The sequence below is a fragment of the Carlito syrichta genome, unplaced genomic scaffold (assembly GCF_000164805.1).
Source record: "Carlito syrichta isolate Samal-C Ts95f unplaced genomic scaffold, Tarsius_syrichta-2.0.1 Scaffold307340, whole genome shotgun sequence".
Taxonomy (NCBI): domain Eukaryota; kingdom Metazoa; phylum Chordata; class Mammalia; order Primates; family Tarsiidae; genus Carlito; species Carlito syrichta.
Genome location: NW_007251436.1, coordinates 112,791 through 126,188, shown reverse-complemented (window position 1 = coordinate 126,188; position 13,398 = coordinate 112,791).

The window sequence follows — 13,398 nt, the reverse complement described above, 5'->3', positions numbered from 1 at the left end:
GGGAGAAAACAGATTCTGGAACACAAACAATGAAGAGCCCCCAGAATGACTGGTCACATGCATCAAACCCAGACATCAAGACAATAATAGAGAGAATTTAAAAAATTGAGGAGAGACAAGAGGAAAATAGGAAGGAGCTGATGTCAGAAATAACAGCAGTAAAGAATACTGTGATGGAAATAAATAACAAACTAATAAGCATGGAAAGCAGAATTAGCCAAGCAGAAGAAAGAATCTCAGAGCTCAAAGACCAAAACACAAAACTAATGCAAACTGTCAAAAGCATAGAAAAGAAGCTCAAAAAGACAGAACAAAACCTGCAAGAGATGAATGATCACTTCAAGAGACTGAACCTAAGAGTAATTGGGCTTCCTGAGGCAGAGAGAGAAACAGAAGCCACACTGGAACAAACATTTCATGAAATCATTCAAGAAAACTTCTCTCATCTCATCAAGGATGAAAAAATTCAAACACTAGAGATTCAGAGAACCCCTGCAAGACAACAAATGAGAAGACCAACTCCCAGACACATAATAATTTGCCTAAACAAAGTAGCTATAAAAGAAAAAATCCTAAAGGCAGCAAGAGAAAAAGGCCAGACTACCTATCAGGGAAAACCAATTAGAATAGCAGCAGATTTATCCACAGAAACCCTTCAGGCTAGGAGAGCCTGGAGCCCTATCTTCAAAGTTCTAAAAGATAAACAATTTCAACCAAGAATAACCTACCCAGCCAAACTAAGCTTCATTAGTGAGGGAGAATTGAAATCTTTTCCAGATATCCAATCCCTAAGAACCTACGCTGCCACCAGACCACCTCTACAAGAAAAACTTAAGAAAGTACTGAACACAGAAGAAAAGGAAAAAAGAATAACAACATTCTTCACAAGAGTATGGGCAAAAGATTAAAAACACACATGAACCAACTCCAAAACCAAAAGAAAGACAACAAACAGGAAAAACAACTCTGTAAGAACTTTATGACAGGGATCAACTCTTGCATTTCAACTATTAGCCTAAATGAGAATGGACCAAATGCGCCGCTGAAAAGACACAGAATGGCAAAATGGATAAAATATCATCAGGCAACAATCTATTGCCTTCAAGAGAATCACCTCACTAGAAAGGACACCCACAGACTCAAAGTAAGAGGATGGGAAGCAAACTTTCAGGCTAACGGAATACAAAAGAAAGGAGAAGTAGCGATCTTAATTTCAGACAAAATACCCTTCAAGCTATTAAAAATCAAAAAAGATACAGAACGCCACTACATAATGATAAAAGGCTTAATCCATCAACAAGAAATATCTATCCTAAACATATATGCACCCAACACAGGTGTGCCAGCTTTCATAAAGCAACTTCTAAGAAAACTAAAGAAAGATATTGACTCTAACACCATCATAACTGGGGACTTTAATACCCCACTCACAAACCTAGACAGATCATCAGGACAAAAAATCAGCTAGAAGATCCAGAACCTCAATGTAACTAAAGACCAAATAGACTTAATTGACACCTACAGAACACTCCATCCAAAGACCACAGAATACATATTCTACTCATCACCACATGGAATGTATTCTAAGATCGACCACATAATTGGCCATAAATCAAGCGTAAGCAAATTTAAAAGGACCGAAATTCTACCATGCACCTTCTCGGACCACAGTGGAATAAAAATAAACATTGACACCAACAAGGTCCCCCCAGAACCCACAAAGACATGGACACTAAACAGCATGATGCTAAACAACTCCTGGGTTAATGATGAAATCAAAACAGAGATCAAAAGATACCTGGAAACAAATGAAAATGAAGAAACATCTTACCAAAATCTCTGGGATGCCTTAAAAGCTGTAGTAAGAGGGGAAATTATATCCCTACAAACACACATGAAGAAAATGGAAGGAACACAAATTAACAGCCTAACAAGCCACCTAAGGAAGCTGGAAAAGCAAGACCACAAAAACCCTAATTTCAGAAGAAGAATCCAGATCACAAAAATAAAAGCCCAAATCCAGGACATAGAAGACAAAGAGATAATACAAAAAATCATTGAAACCAAAAGCTGGTTCTTCTAAAGGATAAACAAGATTGATTGTCCCCTAGCTAGACTGACCAAGAAAAAATGAGAAAAAACCCAAATAAGCACAATCAGAAACACAAAAGATGAAGTCACATCTGACCCTGAAGAAATACAAAAGATCATTAGAGACTACTATGTACACTTGTATGGAAACAAACTTGGAAACCTTAAGGAAATGGAGGACTTTCTGACATCACACAACCTACCTAGGTTGGAACAAGATGAAATTGAGACCCTAAATAGACCAATAACAATCAAGGAAATCGACTACATAATAAGAAAACTACCTACAAAAAAAAAGCCCTGGTCCAGATGGCTTTCCAGCAGAATTCTACAAGACATTTAAGGAGGAGCTGATACAATCCTACTGAAGTATTCCAGGCGATTGAAAAAGATGGAGCTCTCCCCAAATCATTTTATGAAGCCAACATCACATTGATACCCAAGCCAGGTAAAGATCCAACAAAGAAAGAGAACTACAGGCCAAAATCTTTGATGAACATAGATGCTAAAATTCTCAACAAGATCCTAGCAAACCGGATTCAACAATACATCTCAAAAATCATCCACCATGACCAAGTAGGCTTCATTCCAGGGATGCAAGGCTGGTTCAACATTCTTAAAACCATAAATGTAATTAAATACATCAACAGATGTCAAAACAAAAACCACATGATTGTATCATTAGATGCAGAAAAAGCTTTTGATAAAATCCAGCACCCCTTCTTGATAAAAACCCTCGAACATCTAGGCATACGGGGAACATACCTCAAAATAGTAAAAGTCATCTATGAGAAACCCACATTCAACATACTCCTAAACAGACAAAAATTGGAACCATTTCCCCTGAAAACTGGAACAAGACAAGGATGCCCACTCTCACCCCTCCTGTTCAACATAGTATTGGAAGTCCTGGCTCGAGCAATCAGAGAAGAGAAGGCAATCAGGGGTATCCAAATAGGAAAAGCAGAAGTCAACTTATCTCTCTTTGCAGATGATATGATTGTGTACCTTGAAAACCCAAGAGAATCTGATAAAGGCCTTTGGCAAAGTCTCAGGATACACATGAATGGGCAAAAGACAATGGCATTTCTTTACACCAATAATAAACAAACAGAAACCCAAATAAAAAACACAATTCCATACACAATAGCCACAAAAAAATGAAATACCTTGGCATCTTCCTAACCAGAGATGTGAAAGACCTTTACAATGAAAACTACAAAACACTGCTCAAAGAAATCAAAGATGACACAAACAAGTGGAAAAATATCCCATGCTCATGGATCGGAAGAATCAACATTGTGAAGATGTCCATCTTACCTAAGGCAATCTACAAATTCAATGCAATACCCATCAAATTACCAGCAACATTCTTCTTAGACCTAGAAAAAACAACACAGGAATTCATATGGAAACACAAACGTCCAAGAATAGCCAGAACAATCCTCAGCAAAAAAAAACAAAGCAGGTGGTATCACATTACCAGACTTCAAACTTTACTATAAAGTTACAATCATCAAAACAGCTTGGTATTGGTATAGGAACAGGCATATAGATCAATGGAATAGAATTGAGATTCCAGAAGCAAAACCTCAATTTCTCAACCTACTCATCTTCGACAAGGTCTCCACCACCTACCACTGGGGAGAGGAGAACCTATTCAGTAAATGGTGCTGGGAAAACTGGCTGACCACATGCAGAAGATTGAAACAGGACCCCTACCTATCCCCATGCACAAAAGTTAACTCCAAATGGATCAGAGACCTAAATGTAAAACCTCAAACCATAAGAACCTTAGAAAATGAAGCACATACCCTCATGGAAATTGGAACTGGCATCCAATTCCTGAACAAAACCCGAAACCCACAGGTCATAAGAGAGAAGATAGACAAATGGGACCTTATTAAACTGACAAACTTCTGCAAAGTCAAAGAAACCATCAAGAGAACAGAAGGCAGCCTACAGACTGGGAAAAAGTATTTGCCAACTCCAGGTCTGACAAAGGCTTAACATCTTAGATCTACAAGGAAATCAAATGTGCTGAAATGAAAAAAACAAACAACCCCATTATAAAATGGGCAAAAGATATGAACAGACACTTCACAAAGGAAGACATCCGAGCAGCCAACAGACACATGAAGAAATGTTCAACCTCACTAATCATCAGGGAGATGGAAATCAAAACCACACTGAGATACCACCTAACTCCAGTCAGAATGGCAATTATCAACAACTCAAAAAATACCAGCTGCTGGAGAGGATGTGGCGAAAAGGGAACACTTCTACACTGTTGGTGGGAGTGTAAACTAGTGCAACCTCTGTGGAAAGCAGTGTGGCAAATCCTAAAAGCTCTAAATATCAACCTCCCATATGACCCCGCAATCCCCCTACTTGGCATATATCCTGAAGAACTCAAATCACTCTATAAAAAAGATTTCTGCACACATATGTTTATCGCAGCATTGTTCACAATAGCAAGAACCTGGAAGCAGCCATGCTGCCTATCAAAAGAGGACTGGATTAAAAAAATGTGGTACATATACACGATGAAATACTACGCAGCCATAAAAAGGAACAAAATCATGAATTTCGCAGCAACCTGGATGGAACAGAGTCTATAATGCTGAGTGATCTCTTAGAAACAAAGATCCGCGTATCACATATTCTCACTCATATAATGGACCTTTAACATACAATGTAATACTATAAGAAAATGACTGACAGTAGTGGGAAACTATGGCAGGGGAGGGAGATGGGATTAACAGTCGCAAATATCTGTCTGGGGACAGGGAAACACCTCTTATCAACAGGGTGCCTGAATGATACGTATTTGTATACCTAGCCCTTAACTGTACCCCACAAAACCATAATAAAAAATATTGATTATTGATAAAAAATATATAAGATAAAATTTAAAAAAAGAAAAAAAATACAAAAAAATTTATAATGAAAACAATAAAAAAAATAAATTCTATTCATGCATCATTGAAGTTAAAATTACATCTGACAGATTCTTAATGTTTTATTTTATTTTATTTTTTTTTGAGTTGGAGTCTCACTCTGTCGCCTAGACTGGAGTGCATTGGCCGTTCCCGGCCACCGCAGCCTCGACCTGCTGGGCTCCGGCGATCCTTCCGCCTGTCTTCCAAGTAGCTGGAACTACAGGCACGCACTACCACACATGGCTAGTTTTTGATTTTTATTGTAGAGATGAGGTCTTGCCAAGTTGCCCAGGCGGGTCTCGAATCCGCGGGCTCAGGTAGTCCACTCACCTCAGCCTCCCAAGGTGCGGGTTACAGGCTGAGCCACCAAGCCCAGCTGGATTCTTAATGTTTTATTTTGCCAGACAAACAGCATAACACTTTTATGTATCCCTGAAGGTTTACTGGACAAATATGGTGACTTCTTCCACTGTGTGTTACTGGCACTATGTTCATACAGTCTCCCTCGAGTTTGCTAACATTGATGACAAAGTCCTCCTTTCTTCTGCTCTCTGAATGTATCACAGGTTCTCCTTTCCCTTACTTGATCATTTTTCCTTTATTGGACACAAAGCAATTCTTCAAAGGGTCTTCAAAGGGTCCTTAGGTCGAGGAAAGCCTGCAATTTGGATGTATTGAGAACTTAGGGCACAATGGAAGTCTAGCAATTGACTAATAAACACAGCCTCCTGAGCCTGTAATGCGGTTCTCATAATTTTTAAAAAGATTTTTATTTCAAAATCTGATCTTTTTTTTCTATAATATAACCCTAAATGCACCCCTATATGGGGATGGTGGGCTGGCATGGAATTATGAACCATTATTGGAAGGTAATCCACAGGAAAAAAAAAATCCACATAGAAAAAAAAATAGAAGGAAAAGGAATCAATAATTTTTAAAGTATATTGTTGGAAAATATGTAGTTTCAAACAAAATGGCAAGCAAATTCATTAATTTAATAGCCTTTTCTGACAAGAGTGAATAGTTAAACACTATTGGCTAAGCACTGAATGGTACAGATATAGAGGTAATGTAATTTCACTTACAAGGAGGACCCAAAAAAACCCAGAACTTTTATAAAAAACTGTATTTATTCCTACATTTTTAAACTTCAGTCACCTTCAAAGTACTCTCTGTTTGACGCAATACACCTATTAAGGTGCTTGTTCCACTGCTCAAAACTGTTTAGGAACGCTTCAATTTTGATGCCCTTTAGTGCTTCTACCATTTTTTGTTTCACTTCTTCCAGATTGGAAAAATGTTTCCCCTTGAGAACTTTTTTCATCTGGAAAAACACAAAAAAAGTCTCTTGGGGAGACATTGGGAGAATAAGAAGGGTGGAACATGGAGGTCATGCCTTTTTTGGGTCAAAAACTACTGAACACTCAGGGTGAGGTGGGCAGATGTGCTCATAAATCACCCGTCATAAAATGAGCAAATGCATTGAATCTCCAAAAAAAAAAAATCACTGAAGCCAAACACAGCCTTTCACAACAATGTTAGCTGGTAAGTGATGTCGATGGATTCCTAGAACACTTACCTAGTAGGGGAAGCCTGTACTACACAGGGCCCACCCTTCCAAAAAGAATTCAATTTTTTTTGGATTCCCCTCTTATGTGTTCTGTCATAAAGGTGATGTTTCACTTATGGGCAAATAGAAGTTAAAAGTAATGTATGACTATGTTGCTAGATTTATATGCATTTTCAGAACTGTACTATGAGTAGGCCTAATAGCATAGTTTTATAATATAAGAACACTATATGAAATTTATTCATTTTTCACAATATATGTGAGCAAGCCTGCTTGGAGCAATAAAGTATCTTCTAACTATACTAGGCAATTGTTGTGTGGGCTTTTAATAATCAGAGATTCACTGATCACATGGTGTGTGGGGGTAAGGTAGAATTATGTGGTCTAGCACTCCGCTTATAATTTATTAAAGGATTAGACATCTCCCACTCTAGAAGGCACAATGTATCTTTCTTGGGTTCTCCTAACAAATGTTGAAGGGTAATGGCAACCTTGATGTTATAACTTAACAACAACCTTGACCTGAAGAAATGACAAGAGGCTGCTGGGAAAATGAGAGGGGCTGAAACAATCTTCCTAGAAGAAGTAATATATGACCTGAGTTCACAAGGAGTTTGTCAAGAAACATAAAAGAGAAGGGATTTTTCAGGTGAGAAGTAATAATTTGCGATTACAAACAGTTCTGTGTGACTAGGAGGATATAAATTCCATGAAGGCAGGGATTTTAATCTCTTTTTTCACTACTGTATCACAGAACTTTAAGTGGTGTCTGAAACATAGTAGATGTTCAGTGAATATTTGTGGAATTAAGAAAAAATGAAGTACAATAAGTAATATGAGATGAGGCTAAAGAGGTTTGTGTGGACCAGATAATGAAAAATTTGGATGTAAGGTAAATATCTGACCTTTGTCTTTTAGAGGCCATGGAGAACCACAGAAGAGTATTAAGAGGGGAACTAAAATTATTAAAGTAGGTAAAAGCCACGCAGATGGCCGTGATAGTGGAGGCTAAAGAGTATCAAACAAAAGAGTTAACAAATAACCAAAGCTGGGAAATCTCAGTTTTAGAGGAATGGACAAAGAAATAGAATTCATTAAAGAAGTCTGAAAAGAAACAGGACAGAAAGACCTCTAGAAGAGATTGGTGTCCTGGAAGACAAGGGAGGAAAGATTCTGGAAGCAATGAGAAATACTTTTTGATAAACAGGAAACCAACAGAGAGAACATTTTCAATAACATGAAGGGGGCTGAAACCAGATAGCAGTAGGGAGAGATGCAAGGCAGGTAAGGAAGCATAGATGTTAAGAGAAGCCTATTCCTTCAAGAATAACTCTCTTAAATGATTTACAGAATAAGGTGGGATATATGTGGGCACATACTTGAAGAATCTTTTAAGGAAGTTGGCTGGGAATGGAAGAAAACCCCATGGCTAGAGGGCAATGTAGAACAAAGAAAAGGTTCTTAAAGAATGGTATAAATTTGGCTGGGCACAGTGGCTCATGCCTGCAATCCCAGCATTTTGGGACACTGAGCCTGGATGATTGTTTGAGCCTAGGAGTTCGAGACCAGCGAAACCTTGTCTCTATAAGAAAAGTCAAAAAATGAGCCAGACATGGTGGCATGGGCCAGTAGTCCTGCTATTCAGGGGGACTAAGTTGGAAAGATCATCTGAGCTCCTGGTTGAAGCTGCCATGAGCCATGATCTTTGTGATCATGCCACTGCACTCCAGCGTGGGCAACAGCTGTGAGACCGCAACTCAAAAAAAAAAAAAAAAAAAAAGGGATAAATTTGGATAAGTTTATAGCCCAAGAGTAAGATGCCCAAAGAAAAAGAAAGTTTTAACAGTGTTCACAATAAAGAGAATATTGATGAAATAGTTCCCTGAATGAATAGGAGTGATTTTCTTCCAGTGCAAAGTGAAGTTAATGACTTTTAATAGAGGTTCTACAAGTTTTCCTTTGAAGCCAGAGAGAAGAAAGAATGGACCTAGGTACAAGGCAGTTACCTGAACATGAGGGAGAGGAACTTACCTGTAAGCACATGGAATGATGGCATATTAGATTACTTCAGCTAAATGTGAATCTAATGTATGCTTTTCGTGTTTTCATTTTACTTTATATAGGAGTGCAGATTTACATACCAAGTGGCAACTGGGATACAGCAGGCCCCCAAGTCACTTTATATTGCTGAGATGTGTGGTATTTTTAAAATATAAAAAAGTTTTAACATATTAAAGATACATAGCTAAAATGTATATTCATTCCAAATTTATAGCCATTCAACTGAAATTGACTCATCTATGCTTCCCTTGCTAAATTTTATTTCAAATTTTAAGTGGAAGTGTCACTTTGGTGCAACATTTTCCAACTTACCAGTAGAAGATGCTTTGTAACATAAAATTGTTTCTGAACTGAAATGCATTATAAAGCTCATTACAGCCCACTTTCCTGGAAACGTAAAACTGATTTATGTAATGCACTCCAAAATTCTCCATGAATGTATCACGCAATGTGAAATAATGTTAATTAGGAGGAGAGACAAAACATAATACATTTTCTTTAAACTTTATGCAATTAGCATAACTTTCATTAAGATGGTATAATAACTGCAAATATTTTCATTTATACTTTTTGGTAGAATTTATCTTCATTAAAAGTATATGGTCTTGTAGTCTATGATATGAAAATATGAACATGTCTTTATAAGATTTTATAACAAGATAATGTTATTGGTGATTTCATTCATTTATTCAACAAGTTGAGCCTACTCATGTAAGCACTGTGACTCAGCAGTCTTCATGGCAAAAATTTCAGAGTTTGCTGCCTGGAATTCTCTTGCACATAACTTTAATTGTACCCAGGCCACTTAAATTTCTGCTCTCATGCATAAGCAACTAGCACTCTAGGAGCAGAGCACATTTTTGACATGACCAGCATAATTTATAAAATATAATTTATTACACTATCGTGGCAGATAGTGAGAAATAATTCTTTTTTTTTTTTTTGCTAGTTAAGTTCTAAGATTTATGAAACTGGGGGAATTTGAGACTTATCAAATTTATTGCATACTGTTTATTTTTATATCTGAGTTTATACTTTTATAAACATCTTAATGAAAAGACACTAAGATTCTCTCCCTCTACTTAAAAATAATTTTCATAAACTAAATATTTTACATAATAACAAATCTGATCATTTTCCTGTAGCTTTATCATTGTTGGCTGTAACCATCATTGCTTTTTTTCCTTCTTCCCTCTGAAATTTCTTGAAATTTCAAATTTTGCTACTGTCAAGTGTTGTATAAAGTCAGTAAATTTGGGGCTGTGTGCTCAAGGAAAATACCACTGTTGATTAGAAGGGGGAATAATTAGGTTTCTAGAAAATACATGGAAAACAAACTATTCTTTACAGCCTTTCTCCTGGGGCCCCCAACTAATGAACAAATAATTATAACTAAATAATTCTGTGACTCAGAAACATTAAGAACTATTTTTTGAGATAATATGGAGGTTACAGACTACCTTCAACTTAAAAATGGGGAGCTAGTGGTCAGGGAAATTAAGTGGTATATTCAAAGTAACCTGTGAATTTTAGTAGCATGGATTATACTAGAATCCAGGTATTCTGATTCCAGTTAAATGAGTTGTTTTCATTGAATTTTGGTAAGCCTGTACGTTTTTTTTTTTGAGTGAGGACACTATTGTATGGCAGGTTTTACAGTTATATAACTAGCACAACTGGTGAGTTAATTTGTAGGATTTATTGCCCATTGGAGGTAAACTTTATAAGAATAATAACTTATTTTGCTCACTAGGATATTCCCATATTTATAACATCACCAGGCACATTTATAGAATGAGCAAAGAGGAAAAAGAAATACAAATTACGGAAAGATTTGGTATATAACCAAAGATAATTGAGTGATGATAGGTTGCTTTGAAAGTCCAAACAGAAGAAAATCGGTAGAAAAAGAGTTGTGTCCATTTTTGTACACTCAGCTGCATTATTTGATTCACATACATCTTCCTGATTTTCTTCAGTGACTTTCCTTAGTATCATAACAGAATAAAATAATTCAACAACTATGCATGCCAACCTCTGAGGAAAATATGGCACACAAGATACAGTTCTTGCTCTTAAGGGAAATTAGCTCTTTTTAAAGCCAATAGTTTCTCTGATCCGGCATTTTTGCATATCTCCAGTAAAGCAATTACTGATATTTATACTGTTAACTGCGAGGAAGGCAAATCTTAGCATGCCTAATTTTGCATTTAAGGTATTAGAAACTGGTAAATAAAATTAGAAAATCAGATAAATAAAAGGTTAATACTAAATAAAAAATGAACAATATGCATATTCTTGTTACATATATAGTGGATTAACCATCTATAAAATGCTTCTGCTGTCCATTTAAAAATTTATACTTAGAAATGGCCAACAGTCATATTTTTAAATAGAACATATTGGTATATTCACCTGACTATTTAACTGATGTGTAAGGGTTCAGGAATGGGGTAGAACAGAGTACTTTTTGGATGAAAGAGAGACTGCAGGGCAACCCTTTTGGGTCCCCTCCCACTATGGGAGCCTTTCTGTCCTCTCAATAAATCTTGCTTCCAAAAAAAAAAAAAAAAAAATTAAATAAATAAACAAAGAGAGATTGCAGTTTAAAGTTTTTTGTTTTTATGGTACTTGAACTTTATAATAGGGTAGAAAAAATAACTTGTCTCTAAGAATCTTCTTGATATAATGACTGTCACCCCTTCTCCCCGAAAAAGTCCCTAAATGAAATGTGGTCTAAAATGTTGAGTACAATAGCTCTTCCTACTGGAATCTACCACAGAATAACATTTCACTTACCTAGACAATGGCACAAATAGGATTAGTTATTTTGGTGATAAGAAGTTGATATCACATGAGACGAATGGTTTAAAATTGTAAACCAAGAATAAAATTGTAAGCCCTCCAATCACCAAGTGGACCCTTCTGGCCAAGAGAAATCTGAGATCTAAATCCCAGGCCATAATAGAAAAAGAGGCTGGACACGCCTCATTATACCCCATCCCTCTTGGAGCTTTAGGTACAATTGACCAGCACTACCATTAAACTAGAGATCATAAGACTGACACAACAAGCTGTGTGCCGTGTGGCTCACGCCTGTAATCCCAGCACTTTGGGAGGCAGAGGTAAGAGGATTGCTGGAGTCCAGGAATTCAAGACCAGCTTGGGCAACTTGAGAAGACCTCATTTCTACAATAATCAAAAAATTAGCTGGGCATGGTGGTGTATGCCTATAGTTCTAGCTACTTGGGAGGCTGAGGTGGAAGGATCGTCTGAGTCCAGCAGATCGAGGCTGCGATGGCCGTGAACATGCCACTGTGCTCCAGCCTGGGTGACAGAGTGAGACTCTGACGCAATAAATAAATAAATAAGAAAGATTGACAAAACAGACTCTATGGCAATAAGATACCAAATTCCAACCTGACTCTGTTATAGTATCACGTGACAATAGCAGGCCCTAAAGGAAATAAAAATATTTTACACCAGAATATGTTTCTTACATATTTTGAAGTGACCCTGCAATGCCATCTCTTGGGGAAACTTGCATCTGTAGAGAATGCCTTTTAAGGCATTTACCACCTTCTCTCTCTGAAGCCTGCTACTAAAAGTTTTCATCTATGAGTACATATCAAAAACCTTGACTTCCACACCCCTCTCCCTTATCTGAACTCAAGCATTTCTTTTGCTGATTTTAAGTCCTTAGAGCATAATTCTTTCTACTAATTGCCAGTCAGAAAATGTTTGAATCCTTCTATGCCAGGTAAGCCCCCGAGACCTGCTTGGAGATGTCCAACCATTCTGGGCACAGTGAATGTAAACCTCACATGTACTGATTCATGTCTTGTCTATAATTTCTGTCTTCCTAAAATTGTATAAAACCAAGCTGTAATTCAACCAATTGGAGCACATGTTCTCAGGACCTTCTGGGACTGTGCCACGAGGCGATGTCACTCACATTTGATACAGAATAAGCCTCTTTAAATATTCTATAGAGTTTGACTTTTCATCAACAAAATAAAGATAATATAGGACAATAAAGAACAGAGAAAGTGTACTTTTCACTGCCCCAGAATATATATAACATCATAGTACATCCAAATAAATGTAGTCTATAGATTAAAACATGAAAGAAGGTTTGTTTTGAAGTGACCAAAACACTGATACTGACTTCTAACCAAGTAGTTGACCACATTTTTAAAAAATTGACTTTTCTTTCCCTAATAGACTTGAATGGTCACATTAACTTAAAATATTTTATCCCGTTGCCAAATCTTAAGCTTGTCTCCATCCTATTTTACTCAGTACTTGACACAGTTGTTCATATCTTCCATCTTAAAAACACTTTTCTTCATAAGGCTACCAGAATCTGATTCTTCTCCCTATCCACAAATCATGCTTTTTAAGTCTTTTTCTGGCCACTTTTTCCTCTTCTGACCTTTAAATGGGAAGTTACCAGTCCGAAGTCCTCAGAGTGTTTCTTCTCTTTATTCACTCTCATTCCTTAGATGTTCTTATTCAGTGTCCACTCTTAGATACCCCCCCACATGCCAGCTGCCTCTGTTTGGTTAACTAAAAGACATCTTGAGCTTGATATGTCCCAAATTGGACTCTCAATTCCCCCTTTAGCCCCCCCGCCCTGTGACCATTTCCATCTGTTATTTGCCATATCAAAGTCAACTTAGTTATTTAGGTCAAAAATCTTGTAGTCACCCAGACATGGTGGTATATGCTTGT